Below are 18684 nucleotides of genomic sequence, written 5' to 3' on the forward strand. Positions count from 1 at the left end.
TTATTCATTCGAGTAGGATTTATTGAGCACCTAGGATTTGCCAGGCATGGAAGTGAAGCAAATTCACTGCCCTCATGGAACTCCTACATTTTATTTGTGGGAGACCGATAAACAAATTAAATAAGTAAATTATATAAGATAATGAAAGGTTGTAAGAAAAAGAGAAATGGGAAGTGTGGAAGAGTCAGGAGAGGGAGGTTTGCAATTGTAAATACAACAGTCAGTAAAGGACTTGCTGGTAAATTGACATTTGATCCCCATAGAGTAAGAGGAAGGAGGATATGCAGGGTAGAGGGTTACACACAGAGGTACCAAAGTGGAAAGGCCATGAGGTAGGAGCATATTTGCTGGATTCAAGGAGTCCGCCATAACTGATGGGACAGAGTTGTAGAAAATTAGGACAGATAATGGGGGTGGGGGAAGTGGGCAGCCAGATCTTTTAAGACTTTGTAGGCTATGGCAAGGGTTTGGGTTTTTAATCTGGGCAAGAGAGACATTGGAGGATTTTGAACAGAGGAGTAACATAATCTGATAGAACTTTTAAAAGGATTACTCTGCAACTTTATAGAGAATAGCTAAATAAACTGGAGGGTGTGGTGAGGAAGGAAGCAAGACCAGTTATTTCAGTTAACCAAGAGAACAGTGTGTTTGTGTAAAAAGAAAGTACAGCAGTGAAGGTGATGGAAGTCATTAAATTACGGATCTATTTTGAAAGTACGGTTTATACTGATGGAGACAAAAGAGTCATGGGTGATTTTAAGGTTTTTAGCCTGAGCAAGCAGAAGATTATTGTCCAATAGAAATATAATGAAAAAAGAAAAGAAATATAATGTGCCATATAGGTAAAGAAAAAAAATCTTTCAAGTAGCCCCCCCAAAATAAAAAGAAATATGTGAAAATAATTTTAATAATATATTTTAATATATTTATATTCAATTTAATATATAAATTTATATATACAAACATATATAAATTTAATAATATATTTTTTCCTACCAAGTCTTCAAAATTTGGTGTGTATTTTGCAGTTCTAGGATGTCTCAATTATAATAGTTACATCTCAAGCACTCCATATCTTTGTGGCTAGTGGCTACCATATAGACAGTGCAGAAGAAGCTGCCATTTAATGAGAGAGGAGTAAAAGGGAAGGAGCAGAACTGGAGGATGAAATTCAGGAGTTTGGTTGAAGACTGTCAGTAACCAAGTGAAGGTAACTATTCATTTGTTTGATATAACCATCAAACATCCAAGTGGAGATATTGAATGATCACTCGTAGCCCTGGTCTCTGCAGTAGTGTTTTTCAAATTGTAAATAATAACCCACTGAAGGTTGTAAAAGTAATTTATCAGTTGCAACCAGTGATTTTTAAAAAATAAAATTGGAAAGATCTGAATGCAATGCACCTGGTAAGTCTATTATTTCAAAAAACTAATGTTTCTATTCTGTTTTGTTGTACTGGGTCATGTATTCCTCCTGGGAGTCATGGTCAAAAACATGTTTGAGAGCCACTGCTCTAGGATGTATGCTGTATAAAAGCATAATAATTCATGATTATGAAATATTCCTGGGTTTTCATCCCAGTTCTGCCACTAACTAGCTGTGAAGCTTTGGAAGATACTCAACCTTTTTGTGCTTTGGTTTTTACAACTATAATATAGGGATAAAAATAGAAGCTACTATTAATTAAATGAGGACTTAGAACTGTGCCTGAGACATACTAAGTACTGTGGAAGTACCGATATTAGATTGGGACCCTAATTGTTGGGAAACACAGTTCACGTTCATGTTTGTGTCAGGTTTTCCCACCCACACCTCCTTCTCCTTTCATTGCACTGCCCTCCTGTTCATCACTCTTCTCCAGGGCTCCAAAATTAGCCTTTCTTGCTGTCCCTCTGCCAGCAAAACTGTCGCATTAGTGCCCATTATATTTCAGCGAGAAATAAGGAGTAAAACAGACTGACAAAATGAATTCTTTTAGCAGGGAATTATTCTGACACAAATGTTTGAATTTTAAAAGATCTGTCAACCCAAATGATCTTGATTTTGGAGTTTTCATATTGTGAAAGAAAGTGAGGAATGTTAAGTAATGAAAACCTTATGATTCAAAGTGCTGTGTCTCCAAGATTACATTTACAAGCCACATAGTGTCCTTTTTAAAAAAGAAAAGTCACGCTAATGTGCTATTTGTGACCTTGGAATGCCAGTGAATTTACATTCTAGGGCTTCAGTGGTGCCATGTGCTGCTTTCATTCTGGCGAACATTTGTTGTGAGCCTATCCTGTGCATAGCAGCGATCTATATATACACAATAATCTCATGCTGGAGTTGTCAGGAGAAGAATCTCCTTGTGGAATATCTGATGGATAATCTCAGCTATTTGGGAGTGACTCTAGTGTTTTCTAAAACACTGATATTAACATATTTGGGGAGTGGGAGAGAGCTGTGGTCAGAAGGGTCCGAAAACACTACAGTGTTTCTTAAGGTCTGTGTATGTGTCTGTCTGTTTTTAGAAAAGAAAGGAGTTATTTGGGTATTATGTATGGTATGGTCCCAATCCTGTAATAATTTGTGTCTGAAGTGGACAAGTCTGCCTCATTTGGTATTTATATCCATCAGCATTTTCTGGTGTGCTTTATTTTATAGCAATAATATAGTGACATTATTAATAATTTTATTTTGCAAAATTTGGAATTGTGTTTCCAAAATCTCTTCTAAATTGAATAATTTATTCTGCACTTTTTTGAAATATCCAGATTTAGCCAGTGAAGAGAAGAGAGGAAGATAAGAAAGGAAATAGAGTTGACGTCAGACAAATAGAAGGACTTAATATAATGATATAGAGATATGGAAGCCAGAGAGAGATTTTTTGAAAAGGGGATAGTACAATATAAAGAAAAAGGACTCTGGAAACAAACCAGGGATTAGTTTTAATCTGAATTAGTTAATTAATTAATTTTAATCTGAATTACAGTTGATTCATCTGTAAAATCTGTAAAATGGAGAAAGTAACATTTCACTTGAAGGGTCATTATGAGAATTAGATGAAATAATGAAAGCATTTATCAAAAATCAGGCTTTTAATAAATGGTAATCTAAAAAGAGAAGGGCTGATGGCTAGTTGTCTTTGCTGGGTGAGGGATGGCAGTTAGACAAAGCAGATGAAGAAGAGGCTCCCAGAGCGTGGGAATCAAAGGACATAATAAAAAGGTATCTTATTCAGTGAAGAGGGAGGATAAAAATGAATTCATAGAGTGAAGTCAGAGCCCAAGGTTTTAGACTAAATTATAGAAAACAGAGTAAGGATATTAAGAATGAAGTAAGGCTTAGTTGCTGTGTAATTAGTATTTGTTAGAAAAATTATTGAGATGCACATATACAGAGGTATAGTTGTATTTTACTTATTTTTATTTTTTATTTATTTTTTAAAGTGATTACATACAACTCTTTTTTTTTTTTTTAAGATTTTATTTATTTATTTATTTGTCAGAGAGAAAGAAAGCACAAGCAAGGGAAGGGGAAGGCAGAGGGAGAAACTGGCTCTCCACTGAGCAAGGAGCCTGATGCGGGACTCAATCCCAGGACCCTGGGATCGTGACCTGAGCCAAAGGCAGACACTTAACTGACTGAACCACAACTGAGCCCTGATAGCTGTATTTTATTTAAAAACAAACAAACAAACAAATAAACAAAAAATAGAAATTGAAACTTGGGATCTTAGAGCTTGCATAGGAAAAGGCACTTAAAAAGTCCTAAGCATTAGGGCACCCTGGGTGGCTGAGTTGGTTAAGTGCCTGCCTTTGGCTTGGGTCATGATCCCAGGGTCTTGGGATGGAGCCTTGCATGGGGTTCTGTTCTCAGCACGGGGTCTGCTTCCCCCTTTCCCTCTGCTCCTTCCCTTGCTGTCTTTCTGTCTCTTTCTCCCTCTGTCTCTTTTTTAAAGGTTTTTATTTATTTGACAGACAGAGAGAGAGAGAAAGAGCACAAGTAGGCAGAGCGGCAGGCAGAGGGAGAGGGAGAAGCGGGCTCTCCCCTGAGCAGGGAGCCCAATGCAGGGCTCATCCCAGGACCCTGAAGGCAGCTGCTTAACCGACTGCGCCACCCAGGCGCCCCTCTCGCTGTCTCTTAAATAAATAAATAAATAAGTCTTTTTTAAAAAGTCCTAAACGTTGATGTAACAAATTAATCAATAACAGTGTATGGAATGCTTGGAAACCATGATAGGAGGAAACTCGAGATGGTTTTTTAATGGTGACTTTTTTTTTTTTTTCTAATGGTAGGTCTTTTAAAATGTTCTTTGGCCCCAAGTTTAAAGCTAAATCATTTTACTTTTATCCTTGCAAATAAATTTAATTTCCTGCCGAAATCCTGACTCCACAGTTCCCCTGTAGTAAGGTTTAGAGTTGGGAGTCTAGTTGGGGAGAAAGGATGAGAGGAGGGCTTAAGCTGATTTTCTATATTTGTAAGGACTACTTCAGCTGCATATGACAGAAAAACAAAATACAAAGCAACAGTGGCTTAAAAAGGAGATAAATTTGTTTCTCCCATAAAAGTTTAGAGATGAGCAATTCAAAGCTGGTGTGGCAGCTCTGTAAAGTCATCAGGAACCCAAGCTCTCTCCAGCTCACAGCTTCCTCCCTCTTATTATGTGTATGGACTTTATCATAGTAGAAGAAGGCTGCCAGAGCTCCAGCTATCATATCTAAGTTCAGACAACATGATGGAGGAAGAGGAAAAGAAGGATACACCTCGTTCCTTTAAGTATTTCTGGAGATACCAGACAACATTTCTGCTTCTATTTCATTCACCAAAACTTGGTCACATGCATCTAGGCAACAGTGAAATTAGTCCAAACCCAGATTTTGTTATTAGGGAAAGAGAATGAATAAATAGTGTCTGCTACAGTTTGCATGGTACTTTATTTTTTATTTTAATTGTTTTTAAAGCAAAAGAGTTTGGAGTAGGAGGATGGAAGTCTCAGGAGGAATGCCTCCAAGAAAAAAAAGAAAAAAAAGGAGGGAGGGGGCACCTGGCTGGCTCAGTTGGTAGAGTGTATAACCCTTGATCTCAGGGTTGTGAGTTTGAGCTCCATGTGTGGCAAAGAGATTACTTAAGAAAAATAAAAAAAAAAAAAAAGAAAGAAAAAAAAATGGAACTGATCGTTTAGTATGCTTGACCACACTGAGAGATGTTTCACAAAAACCTTAGTTTTCTGTCAGAAAGCTTGGGGATGATGAAGCAAACAAACTTGCCAAAAAATTGAAGCAGTCCAGTTGGAAACTGCACTTATAGATCTGTCAACCAAATGAACTTCCTACAACTAAACTCCAGAACCAGCCAACTTACACTCCCCATCACGGACAGACTGGGGAAATCATGCTCACTGCATGTTTACTCCTGAGAAAGAAGGACAGAGGTGAGCCAAGCTCACCAGTTATTTTCCCCAAATTTACCAACGAGGTAAATCACTCCCCCTCCCCAGGAATGGGGTAAGTTAACTAGAGCAAAGAGAAGCCAAGGGTTTTTAGGGAAACTCGGTCTTCCAAAAAAAAAAAAAAAGATAGAATTAGAGAAAAGCATTCATCTTCAGGCATTTTGCAAGTCTCTTAACCTTTTTTGTGCTCTAATTCCTAAGCTGTAATTTATTTTCCAAGGGTATGCAAAAATAAAATGCCTGAAAAGTTTCAAAAATTAATATATATCCTATAAATACTTAATAACAGTTAATATTTAATGAGCATCTGAGAGGTGCCAGGCACTGTTCTAAGCCCATTACACATACTAAACTCAATTCCCAAAACCTCTAGTTTAAAGATATGGAAACTGAGCGCCCAAGCTTAAGTAACTTCTTTAAGGTCACGTAGTGGTCAAGTGGAAGAATGTGATTTCAACTGCATTCTCAGTGATTCTGTTCAGTAAACTCTAAATCTGAGGGCACTGATGTTATCCCATGGCCTGGAAATCAATAAAGACTTTATAAATTGAATTTGGATGTGGCTGACTTTATACATGTCCGTGTCAACAGTGAGTGTGTTTTCTTTTAGGAATATTCTGGCTAATCTAATACTCAGTGATCTCAGGACAGCTCCTTCAGGAAATCTTTCCAACCTTTCCCTTTCCACCATGGGTCTGGGTTAGGTGTGCCTCCTTCAGGTCCTCTATTGTATGATGTATCATGTGGAATGATGACTGTCTTTTTCTTTTCTCCCTTTCTCACTAGAATTTTTGAGGCAGGGATTGTGTTTTCTGCTCTGGATGATAGAGTTGTAAAATTATTTACACTTCTTAGATTATACTATGAAAATGATCTTCTTTCAAAATAAATAAGCACTCTATTTTAGAATAGTTTTTGAGTTAAGAAAATAGTTGCAAAGAGAGCATAGAGAGATTCCCATTTCTTTAAGCCCAGGTTCCCCTATTGTTAACATCTTAAATAGTATGATGCATTTGTTATGATTAGTGAACTGATATTGACATATTATTACAGTCCCTAGTTTATTCAGATTTCCTCAATTTTTACCTACTATCCTTTTTCTGTTCTGGGTTCCCATCAAGATACCATGTTAATTTTAGTTGTCATGTTTCCTTAAACAGATTTTGGCTGTGACAGTTTCTTATACTTTCCTTTTTAAATTTTTATTTTGTATATTTATTTATATATTTTTTAGATTATTTATTTATTTGAGAGAGAGAGAGAGAGCATGAGCGGAGGGGAATAGGGGTGGAGAGAGAGGGAGAAACAGACTCCCTGCAGAGCATGGAGCCTGATGCAGGGCTTGATCCCAGGACCCTGAAATCATGACCTGAGTTGAAGGCAAATGCTTAACTGACTGAGCAACCCAGGCACCCCAGACTTTCCTTTAAAAAAATTTTTTTTATTGATATATGCCATTATGTAAGTTCAAGATGTAGGATGTATTGATTTGATACATTTATATATTGTAAATATGATTGCCATGGTAGAGTTAGCTAACACTTTGCCACATCACATAATTATTTCTTTTGGGGGATGAAAACCTTTAAGACCTAGTCTCTTTGAAGTTTGTAACACAGTATTGTTGTTTATAAACACTGTGCTGTACATTAGATCTCCAGGACTTACTTATCTACTGGTTATAAGTTTGTAATCTAAACAACATCTCCCTAGTTCTCCAATCCTCTAGTTCCCCTATCCCCTATATCCCCTTTATCCATTCATCCACTGATGGACACTTAGGTTGTTGCCATATGTATTTTATTCTTAAAAGCTGTTATCTCCTTTACTGTTCCTCATCTGCTAGATAGGCATGGGAAAACAGAAGTAACTTTAGTCTATTTGAAAACTAAATCAGATCCAATTATTTAAATAATCTCTTTAGCCCTATTTCTATGAAATAATTGTTTTATTGCTTTCATCCCCATTCCTCTCCCTACTTCTAAATTGTGTCTCACGTGAAATCATCGCGTTAGAGGAGTTGAACTCTGTGACCTTGGACTGGGCATTGTGCAGAGGCTGATGTTCCCTAAAGTACATCTGTGTAGTCCTGTTCCTGGCTATCCTGTTGATGATGGTTACTGATGTCTACAGCTGATAACTTCCTGGTCATTCTTTCTTGGTGTGGCCAGGGTATAGAAGCCCTCCCTGCTGTCTCAGACTTCCTTGATGTCCTACTTTCACTGCAGACCCATCCAAGTATCTGGAAGTGTTCTCAGCCTGGTCCAAGGCACAAGACATCCATTTCATAAGCCTTTGCTGAAGCCACCTCACCTCTGCCATGGTGGATCCATGTACTACATGTTGGGGATGAATACTGGGTCCTGTCTCTAACTGATGTCCTTGCTTTACCCTCCTAATCATGCTGGGATTCCCCTTTTTGGACCCCTGCCCTACTATTTTTTTTTTCCCCCGAGCATAGCACTCTTCATCCAGAGCTCAAAACAGAGCAGAACAAAAAGTCCTCTATGCATTTGACAAATACTGTACCTACTGTGTGCTAAGCACTGTTGTAGACACTGGAGGTGTGGTAATGAACACAGCAGACAGAATACTTGACCATCTGGAGTTTATTTTCTAACAATGCCCTGAACCTCTCTGATCTGTTTCCATCAGGACATATCAAACTAATTGTCTCACCTCCCTCTCTCTTTAGATGGTCTCATTTTCACAATTACTCAAACCCAGAAGGAATGGATTTCCCTTTTTTTCCCTACCAGGAGCTAGCCCATTAGTCTCCACCTCTAATGTGTTAAATGAGAGATAAAAGAACTTAGAGGGACTCCTAGGTGGCTCAGCTGATTAAGCGTCTGCCTTTGGCTCAGGTCATGATCTCAAGTCCTATCCAGCTCCTTGCTCGGCGGGGAGCCTGCTTCTCCCTCTGCCTGCTGCTCTCCCTGCTTGTATTCTCTCTCTCTGTGTCTCTAATAAAGAATTTTTCTCTATAAAAAATGCCTGTAGTCTTGCTGCAAAATCATGTTCTGGATGTCAGGTGTTTAACATTAGCTTGTCTTTTTCTTTGCATTAATTCTTTAACAATCCAAGTCCCCTACTGAGGCAGGTGGATGTCTTAGGCCTAATGGAAGAAAGTCTTGTATGTGGTAAAGGCAAATGAGAAAGGCGCAATTATATCTTTGATTAATTCAAAATGGATCAAAGACTTAAAACATAAACTAAATAACTATAAATATATATATATAATCTATAAATATAGTTTATAGGGCTATAAACTACAGAACCATAAAACTCTTAGAAGAAAACATAGGGCAAAAGTCATGATACTGGATTTGGAAATGATTTCTTGGATATGACATAAAGGCATGGACAATAAAAGAAAAAATAAGCATATTGCACTTCATGAAAATTAAAAACACTTGTGCAAGAAAAGACACAATCAACAGAGTGAAAATGCAGCCCACGAAATTGGAGAAAATATTTGCATAACTGTATTTGATAAAGGATTAATATCCAGAATATATGGAGGAAATCAACAACAAAAAACTGAGCAACTCAATTCAATAATTGGCAAAGGACTTGAATAGACAGTTCTCCAAGGAAGATACACAAATGGTCAACAAGGACATGAAAAGATGTTCAATATCACTAATCGCTAGGAAAATGCAAATCAAAACCACTGTGAGGTACCACCTTATACCCACAGATGGCTACTATAAGAAAGAAAGAAAGGTTTTCTACTGTAAGATAATATACTCTGTGAACAGAGATAATTTTACTTCCTTTTAAATTTGGATGTTCGTTCATTCTTTTCTTTTCCTTCCTTCCTTCCTTCCTTCCTTCCTTCCTTCCTTCCTTTCTTTCTTTCTTTCCATAATTGCTCTAGCTAGGACTTCTAGACTCTATTGAATAAAAGTGGTGAAAATGGGCACTTATGCCTGTTCTTTCTTTTTCTTTTTCTTTTTTTCTGTTCTTCATCTTAGAGGAAAAACTTCCAGGCTTTCACCATTGAGTATAATGTTTGCTGTGGATTTCCCAAACAAATATTTTGTTAAGGTTGTTTCTTTTTTTTAACAATTTAATATAATTTTATTTAAATTCAGTTACATAACATATAATGTATTATTAGTTTCCGAGGTATAGTTGAGTGATTCATCTATTGTATATAACACTTAGTGCTCATTATATCACATGCCTTCCTTAATGCCCATCACCCAGTTACCTGAGCTCCCCCTCCAGCAACCTGCTTGTTTCCCATAGTTAGGAGTCTCTTAAGGTTTGTCTCACTCTCTGATTTTGTCTTATTTTATTTTCCCCTCCCTTCCCGTATGAGTCCCTGTTTTATTTCTTAAATTCCACATATGAATGTTGAGTGTTTTTTCACAAAAGGGGGTTAAATTTTGCCAAATGCTTTTTTCTGCACCTACTGAGATGATATTTTATTTCTTTGAAAAAACATGCATTCCCCCCACCAAATAAATAAAAACATGCATTTCCTTTTCTTTTTGAAATGTCACAGGGTTTGAATTTGTAGTATCTCATGATAGTATGATAAGTCCATAACTAGCATGGTGCTAACAATGTTGCATTTGATGCCTTTTCAAAAGTAGCACTCTTATTAATTTTGGTTAGGTTTTTAAATTTTCTCAGACATGAATAGGAGAGCTGGTTTTGTGGGTCTTTTGCCTAACTCAAAAGGATGGAAAACAAACAAACCTCTTAAAACAAAGGCTTCAAAATGGAAGAATGCATACGATATCCTGACAATAACCGTTATAGGTCCATCTCTCCAGAGATGTTATAACCTATAACAGTTATAGGTCCTCCTCCAGAGAGGAGGGCGGGAAGTATCCTTTCTCCTAACTCTCAGTGCCCAGAATTGGAGATTGTTGCCTGAGGTATATAAAAAACTCTTCATAAAATATCCTGGGAGGAAATCAAAGAACAATGGTGTATCCCTTGCCCTTTCTCCCTCTCCTTTCTCCAACAGAGATCGCATCAAACTCAGAAACTTTCATGTAGTTAATCTACTGTGAAGTATAAGTCTGAAAGAATCCACGTTGTGTAAATGGGGCAACAGTGAGCAGTTATGCCATTAGAGTCAGAATTGTTGAATTGAAATATTTAGATTTGGCATTAAGAGAGAACCGTACTCCTTTTGTCACGTTATTATTGATTGCTTTCTCATTTTAAAGCTCTATAGACTCATGCATTATTCAATTCTCAAAGGTTAAGTTTATATACTATCTAAGGGTAGATGGCCAAACAGTAATGTCAAGTCAGAACTGGAAAATAGAGACACTTCGACTGACCCATCAACGTAGGTCTTTATTTAATACAGAGCATCATGTAGTACATTGGGTAAAAATAAAATTAGGTGAAGTATAAGCTGTGAGTGATATTTGCTATACAGATTCTCAGTTTGTTGACCAACACAACCTAATTTACCAGAACACTCGACCTTAGTATTTCACTGCCAATCAAGTAAACTCAGAGGAAAGGTCAACAGTATAAGACAGAGGCCAATCTATTTTAACTGCCTAAGGGTTTAAAAAAAGCCCTCTTCTCAATTTACAGTGACTGTGGGAGTCGTTTTCCTGCTTACACAGTGATTAAAGGCGTTGTATATCATGAATGCTGCACAGTGGATAATCAGCAAAACTTTAAGGTTAAATTTAATTAATTAGCACTTTGGAAAGTTGATTGCATGACCACAGGTTACATGTCCTGTTGACGCAAGTGATTGCTTCTTTGAAAAATACTAATAAACTTTCATTTTCTGTTTTTTTAAAAATTTATTTATTTGACAGATAGAGATCACAAGTAAGGAGAGAGGCAGGCAGAGAGAGAGGAAGGGAAGCAGACTCCCTGCTGAGCAGAGAGCCCCACGTGGGGCTCGATCCCAGGACCCTGGGATCATGACCTGAGCCGAAGGCAGAGGCTTTAACTCACTGAGCCACCCAGGCGCCCCTCATTTTCTGTTTTTTTAAAAGTATTTTATCAGGAAGAATTTATTTAGAGATTCAAACATAGTGAAGTTACATTTTAAAAATATATGTGTCTTAAATTTGACAATAATAGTATTTTTGAAGTATAAATATATGTGATGTACACTAAATTTAAAGCAGATTTGGTATTTTAGTCTGAACTGATTTTGCAAATCATGCTGTATTCATTTAACATATTTTCTGGGATCCACCTTGACTTCTTTTTCTTTCCTTCTCAGGGTTTATTGAATCTTTGATAAGTTTTTAAAAAGTAATGAAAATTTGAGGTGATTTCTAATTCCTTTATGTTATATCTTAATAGTGATTTTTTTTTAAGATTTTGTATATTGATTTGACAGAGAGAGACACAGCAAGAGAGGAACACAAGCAGAGGGAGTGAGAGAGGGAGAAGGAGGCTTCCTTCTGAGCAGGGAGCCCGATGTAGGGCTTGATCCCAAGACTCTGGGATCATGACCTGAGTCAAAGGCAGATGCTTAACAACTGAGCCACCCAGGCACCCCCCAATCTTGATCTTAAAATCAAGATGCCAAACAGTATTCTTATGTTCATAATTCTAGACTTTTGAGGAGACAAGTTGACATAAAAGGTGATTTGTAAACATATTCAAGTTTGAGAAGTGCAAGTCAACCTTTGTGTTTCAAGTTCATGTCTTCCTAAACTCTATTTTCAAAGACCCTCTACCTACTACTTTTCTGAAATCTGTAGGCCATCAACTACCCAATTCAGCTGGATGAGCTTGGACTAAAAGAATTTCTCAGAAATACTGAGAAATATTTAGAGAAATAGGGGATGATTTTCTATGTAAATACTGTGGAATCAATGTATGCTTTTTATTTGTATTTTTTTTAAAGATTCATTCACTTATTTGAGAGAGATAGAGAGAACATTTGGGGGAGGGAGGGGCGATGGAGAGGGAGAGTCAGACTGTGCCAAGCACGTAACTTGACTCAGTGCTTGATCCATGACTGCAAGACCATGACCCAAGCCGAAACCCAGAGTCAGATGCTTAATGGACTACACCACTCAGGCACCCCTTTTATTTGTATTTTAAAATTTTTCTATGTTGAAAAATGAATACAGACTATATGAATAATTTATAGCTAGTTTTACCATAGGTCACGTCATCTCTGGGTTATAAAGTTCTTTGGCACTTTAATTATTTAGTATAATATGTATCATGTAGCTACAGTGCATTGTCTTGCAATATATTGATCTAATTGGTTTATGATATCAAAAATAGAAAAAAATCAAAATTACATTAATATAGAATTAGTTTTCCTACAAAGAATAAGTGAACCACAGAATGTTGTGACAACAAGCTCAGTAGTCAACGTTTTGTTAGCTGGTGCCTAGAGGAGTACTTAAACCTAAGCAAGATAGTTGTATTTTATTTGGTAGCATAAGCACATATAAAGTTGTCTGCTTAATCCCTGAGGTTAGTTTAAGAGGAAGAATGTGATATTACTTGTCACTTCATTACTCTAGATTTGGAGAATTTGCTTCTAAAAGTTGTTTATTCATCTGCTAAACTAAACTTGCAACATCACTGAAAATATTTGATGCTTATGTAGTACTTTGCAGATTTTCAAAGTGTTACAATATTCATAATTCCATTTAATCTTCACAATAAGTTTGTGAAGAAGGCAAGATAGTTACTAACTCCACATCCCTGAGTTACAGATAAGAAAAATGAGGTCCTAGTTGATAAAGTGATTTCAGTAATAGAATCTGGCTAGTGTGTGGTTTCTAGGGTTTTTTTTAATTTCTAAGTGTGGCCGGAAGGTATTAGTGGTTCCACAGAGACAAAGCAAACAGATTAGTCATACAAATAATTCAGTGTTTTTTATTTTTGATTTTGTTTTGTAAAATAAAACAGCACAGTTTCAGAAATGACATGGATTCTATCCAGGCTGGTGTAAGTAGGAGAGAATTCAGTCTGATTGGGTGAGATATGGTAACAATCGTTTCATTAATACTTTTAGTCAAATAGCAATGCCTTCATTCTTGGGAATGGAATTGGACCACAGGCTGTAGAGGACTACAGGGACTGAGCATAATACCAGGGCTCCAGAAGCCATATTGTCTAGGATTCTTTGCCAAGCTCCAGTCTTAATCGCAGAAGTGGAATGTAAATCAGGACAGGGTAGCTGCTCAGTCTAAAAGATTGGGGAAACACAGTGAGAATTGGGTGAGGAGTTTGGGGAGGAGACTTGGGCTACTTAACAGGCTGAAGAATGTCAACCCAGAAGTGAAACATAAGGAAAGCTGGCTAATTCTAGACCATTTGACATATTTCAGGCATGGTTCTCGTTGGCCAGGCTCAGTCTGCTGATTAGGTGTCATTAGTCCTCTCTGCTGGGCAGAGCACAGGTGGGCATGGGCAAGAAACCCTGCTCTTTGGGTACTTGAGCACATGGTTCAACTTCTAGAGCATGTGCTTACCCGAGGCTTACATGAGCTGCTTTACTCATTGAAGCCCACAGAATTAAAACTTTGAAGTTTGCATACATCACCTGTGTAAAATGGGTGCCACTGGAATTTTGTAGTAATCTTCCTATGTATTCATGGAATGCTCCCCGGGTAAGTATATATGGCTTTATCAGTGCTTCTGGAACTGTCTGAAAAATAGCACAGTTTTTTTTTTTTTTAAGATTTATTTATTTTAGAGAGAGAGAGAGTGAGGGCAGGGGGGAGGGCCAGAGGGGGGGGGAGAGAGAGAGAGAGAGAGAGAGAAATCTTAAGCAGACTCCCTGCTGAGTGGGGCTGGACACGGTCTGATCTCAGGACCCCGAGATTATGACCTGAGCCAAAACCAAGAGTCAGTCCCACAACTGACTGAGCCATCCAGGTGCCCCAGAACAGGCATTTTTGTGATAGAGTTATGTTCATAAGTTTGATTAGTATAAAGCAAAAATTAATTCAGTGACTCATAGGTAAAGGGAATAAACCCTGTTTCCCCATGCCACCAATTTCCTTATCTTGTTATTAGGCCACCACAAAAGGACCAATCTCTGTACATTTCTATGACTGAATGAATATTTGGAGAATTTTTATTTGGGTTTCTTGGATGCTACGTTAAGTTGGAAGTCATTAATGCTCTGCTGTTCAGAGTGTGAGCCCAGGACCAACAGCATTCACATCACTTGGGAGCTTATTAGAAATGCACTATCCCAGGCAGAATACCAGACCAATGATATCAGAGTGTATTTGATCAAGTTCTCCAGGAAATTTGTAAGCACATTCAAGTTTGAGAAGCACCAGTTATGCCTTTGTGTCTCAAGGGCATACTTTCCCAAACCTCCATTTTTAACTCTTCTGAAATGTGTAAGCCATCAGGTAGCCAATTCATTTGGATGCTTTTTAAATTTTAAAACCTATAATTTTGTGTGCTCTAAGTTGTTCTTCCCTTATTTGTCAGAAAAGGTGCACTTTTTTCTTTTGCATTCTTTACATTTTTTTCCTTCTTTCCTCTTGATGATTTTTGCTTTTGGAGGCAAAACGTCACCTCTGGCTTTTAGGAAATATTTTCTCTCTGATCAACTTGAAGATTTTTGTCCATGGCATTTCCCTGAACAACATTGAGGTCCCGTTTCTGTTTAATATGGAATTTTATCAGAAAGCTCAGCTGCCACGAATTCCAATATTGTGTATCTCTAAGTAGCTTTAGAGTACCTTTAAAAATAAAACTGCCGAGGATACTACTTGGTGACCTTCTCTGCCATGTTCAGCTCTTTTTGTTTGTTTGTTTTGTTTGCCTTTTCACCACATTATAGAAATCTTTTATGATCCGGTAATTCTGCTGTTAGGTATTTACCCAGGGAAAATGAAAATACTAACTCAAAAAGACATAAGTACCCCTGTTTTTTGCAACATTATTTACAATAGCCAAGACATGGATGGAAGCAACCTAAGTGTCCATCAATAGATGAATGGATAAGGAAAGTGTGGGAGATATCTATATCTATATATCATGGAACACTACACAGCTATAAAAAGGTTGAGAATGTGCCGTTTGAGACAACATGGATGAACCTAAAAGGGATTATGCTAAGTGAAATCAGACTGAAAAAGACAAATACTGTATGATTCCACTCATAAATGGAATCTGAAAAAATGAAAAAACAAAAAAGCAGAATCAGAAGTATGAATACAGAGAAAAAAACCAAAGGTTGCCAGTGGGGAGTGGGGCAAAATTAGTGAAGGGGAGAGGGAGACACAGACCTCCAGTTATGGAATTAGTAGGTTATGGGAATAAAAAGCAGAACCTAAGGAATAAAGTCAGTGGTATTGTAATAGGGATGCAGTGGGACAGAGGGTGGGTATACTTGTGGTGATACATAATATATAAATATATATATAAATATAAATATATATATACATAATATATAAACTTGTCAAATCACTAAGTGGTACACCTGAAACTAATGTAACCTTGTGTGCCAACTATACTCAAAAGAAAAGAAAAAGAAAAATCTTGGACCTGATAAATTTCATCTCTCCCAGTAGTAATTATATTTTGTGTATCTTAGCTATAAGTCTTCTGTTATTTTATTCCAGAATTTAGAACCAATTAAGGGAAAATTTGTATTGGACATTTTCTCCTTTCTGATCTTAGCTTTGTTTTCTTTTTTCTCCCCATCTTTGTTATAAAAGGAAAAAAATCCTCATGAGATATGTTGCCATTTTGAAGTTATGTATGTATGTATATACTATTTTTGTGTGTGTATCGGAAGTCAAATACAGAAATATTCTCTGTAAGTTACACTTAAACCTTTTTAGTTGGTAAATGCCAACAACATTATGGTATGTTTCATAAGACTGCTCTTTACTTTGAAACCATATCCTCTGTTTCTTCATTTTTCTCTAAAAACCACACAGGATGATGATGAAATAAAGTGAGAAAAGTATGTTGAATTATACATACAACAAACTATGCTAAATATAATTTATTAAATGATATATAGAATTTTATGGTACAAAGAGTAAGGTTTTCTGAAATTGACCCTGAGAGTTCATTCTTGCTTACCTGAACCACTGAGCCATTTGGAACCAGGGATACCTTTCAACCAGTGTGAGAAGCCACACTTGAACCCAGTGTCCTATAAGTCTACGGCATTATTTTACCCTCTTGCAAGAATTACCACTTTGTATGGTCTCCACTGTCGTTGGGTGCTGAGCAACTAGCATTTACAGTCACTTCTTCTAAATAGATAGCATGCAATCCAGACTGCCTAATATTTAAGGTCTCTACTTAGGTCTTCTGAGAAGGTTGCTATCATGCTTGCCCTATAAGAAAGAAGAACAGCAGTGGGGAGGGGTCTTTTTCCTGGAATACTGGACTGAGTGTCCTTCAGATGGCTTGGGACCCACGTATTTCTTCATGGGAAAAGTGGTAGCATCAAAGGACCTGTGACTTTTGTTGCTGACTGCTTGAGTTTTCTCAATAAAACCTATTTTTTAAACCCTTACAGTATGATATTGTAAAATTTACCCTGAGCTCTGGTGAACTTCAGGTGGCCACCACAAAAGGACCCAGCACATTAAAGCTTAGCTCTGCATACCTTGCTTTGGGCAGTTCCTATCTCAGTTTGCATATTTGTAACAGGGATTGAAGTCACTGGCCCCATTCATATTTTACCTTGGACAAAATGTCCTCTTATTTGTGTCTGTTAACTCATGCATTTTCTTCTCAGCCATTTACCTCCCTTATTCGCGTATCTCCTTGCCCAGCTAAGATGCCATGATGTATTGTTCAGTAATACTTCTGCTAGTTCCCTACATTCCCTTCCCCTTCTGTCTTCTTTGTGGCATCTGCCATGGCGGCAATCATCGATAAACCAACTGCTTTCTCTGCATCTGTGCCTGAGCAGCCAAGCGCTGCTGGAGAGAGTTACACAATAGAGCATATTGATTTTACAGAAAATTAATTAAAATCACTTCAAACTGTATACTAACCCTGAAATGATTCTCAGTCAATCTCTCTCCCACTTTCCATAAGGATTATTTCAAGCCTGCTCAAACCTTCTTCCTCTCATCTGCTATGCTTCTCAGAAGGTGTTCTTGACTTTCATTTTATAGAGATGATAGAAGCCATTAAATGGGAACTCCATCACCTATCCCACACAGGGACACCCGTGTGTCCCATTTCCAGGACACACAACACTGACTGCATCTCTATTCATACTATTCCATTCCCCTTTTGTTGCAATGTGGGTATAATTATTTCTCTCAGGCTAAATCCTCCTCTCCTGCTTTTATTTTACCTCCTCTCACCTTCCAAGGTATCTGAAGTTATAAATTATCTTTTCTCTAATCTGAATATTCATACTCTCTCTCAGTTGAAGCTTTTAAAAAGGCTCACGTTTTTTCCCAACTAAGTGAAAGAAAGAGAGTTGCAGCCATTAAAAAAAAAAAAAAAGGAAGGAAGGAAGAAAGAAACCTTGCCTTTTTGCAATGACATGGATGGAACTAGAGGGTATTATGCTAAGCGAAATAGGTCAATCAGAGAAAGACAATTATCATACGGTCTCACTGATACAAGGAATTTGAGAAAAAAGAGGATCATAGGGGAAGGGAGCGAAAATAAAACAAGATGAATCCAGAGAGGGAGACAAACCATAAGAGACTCTTAATCTCAGGAAACAAACTGAGGGTTGTTGGAGCGCATGCAGGTAGGAGGGATGGGGTGGCTGGGTGATGGACACTGGGGAGGGTATGTGCTACGGTGAACGCTGTGAATTGTGTAAGACTGATAACTCACAGATCTGTACCCCTGAAACAGACAATATATATTAATAAAAAAAGGAAGAAAAAAATGTTTTTAAATCTTAAGAAAAAGAAAAAGAAAAAGAGAGCGAAGAAAGAAAATCCTCACTTGATTCCTTCATTCTCTTTGAGCTAATTGCCCCAGTTCCTCTTTCCAGAAAAATTTTTGAAAAATTGTCTCTATGTACTATTTCTGTTCCTCTCCCACCAGCAATCTCTAAACCATCTTCAAGCTAATTTTATCCTATGTTACTCTATCTCAGGATTTCTTAACCTTGGCGCTATTGACATCTTAGTCTGAGTCATTCATTTGTGGCGCCATCCTGTACATTTAGGATGTTTAGTTACCAGCATCCCTGTCTTCATTCACTAGATGCCAGGAGCAGCCCTGTCTCTCCAGCTGTAACAATCAAAAATGTCTGTCGACGTTGTCAAATGACTTCTGTGGGGCAAAATCACCTCTGGTTAGGAATCAATACTCTAGC

The sequence above is a fragment of the Martes martes genome (genome assembly GCF_963455335.1).
Source record: "Martes martes genome assembly, chromosome: 4".
In the NCBI taxonomy this organism is placed as follows: Eukaryota; Metazoa; Chordata; class Mammalia; order Carnivora; family Mustelidae; genus Martes; species Martes martes.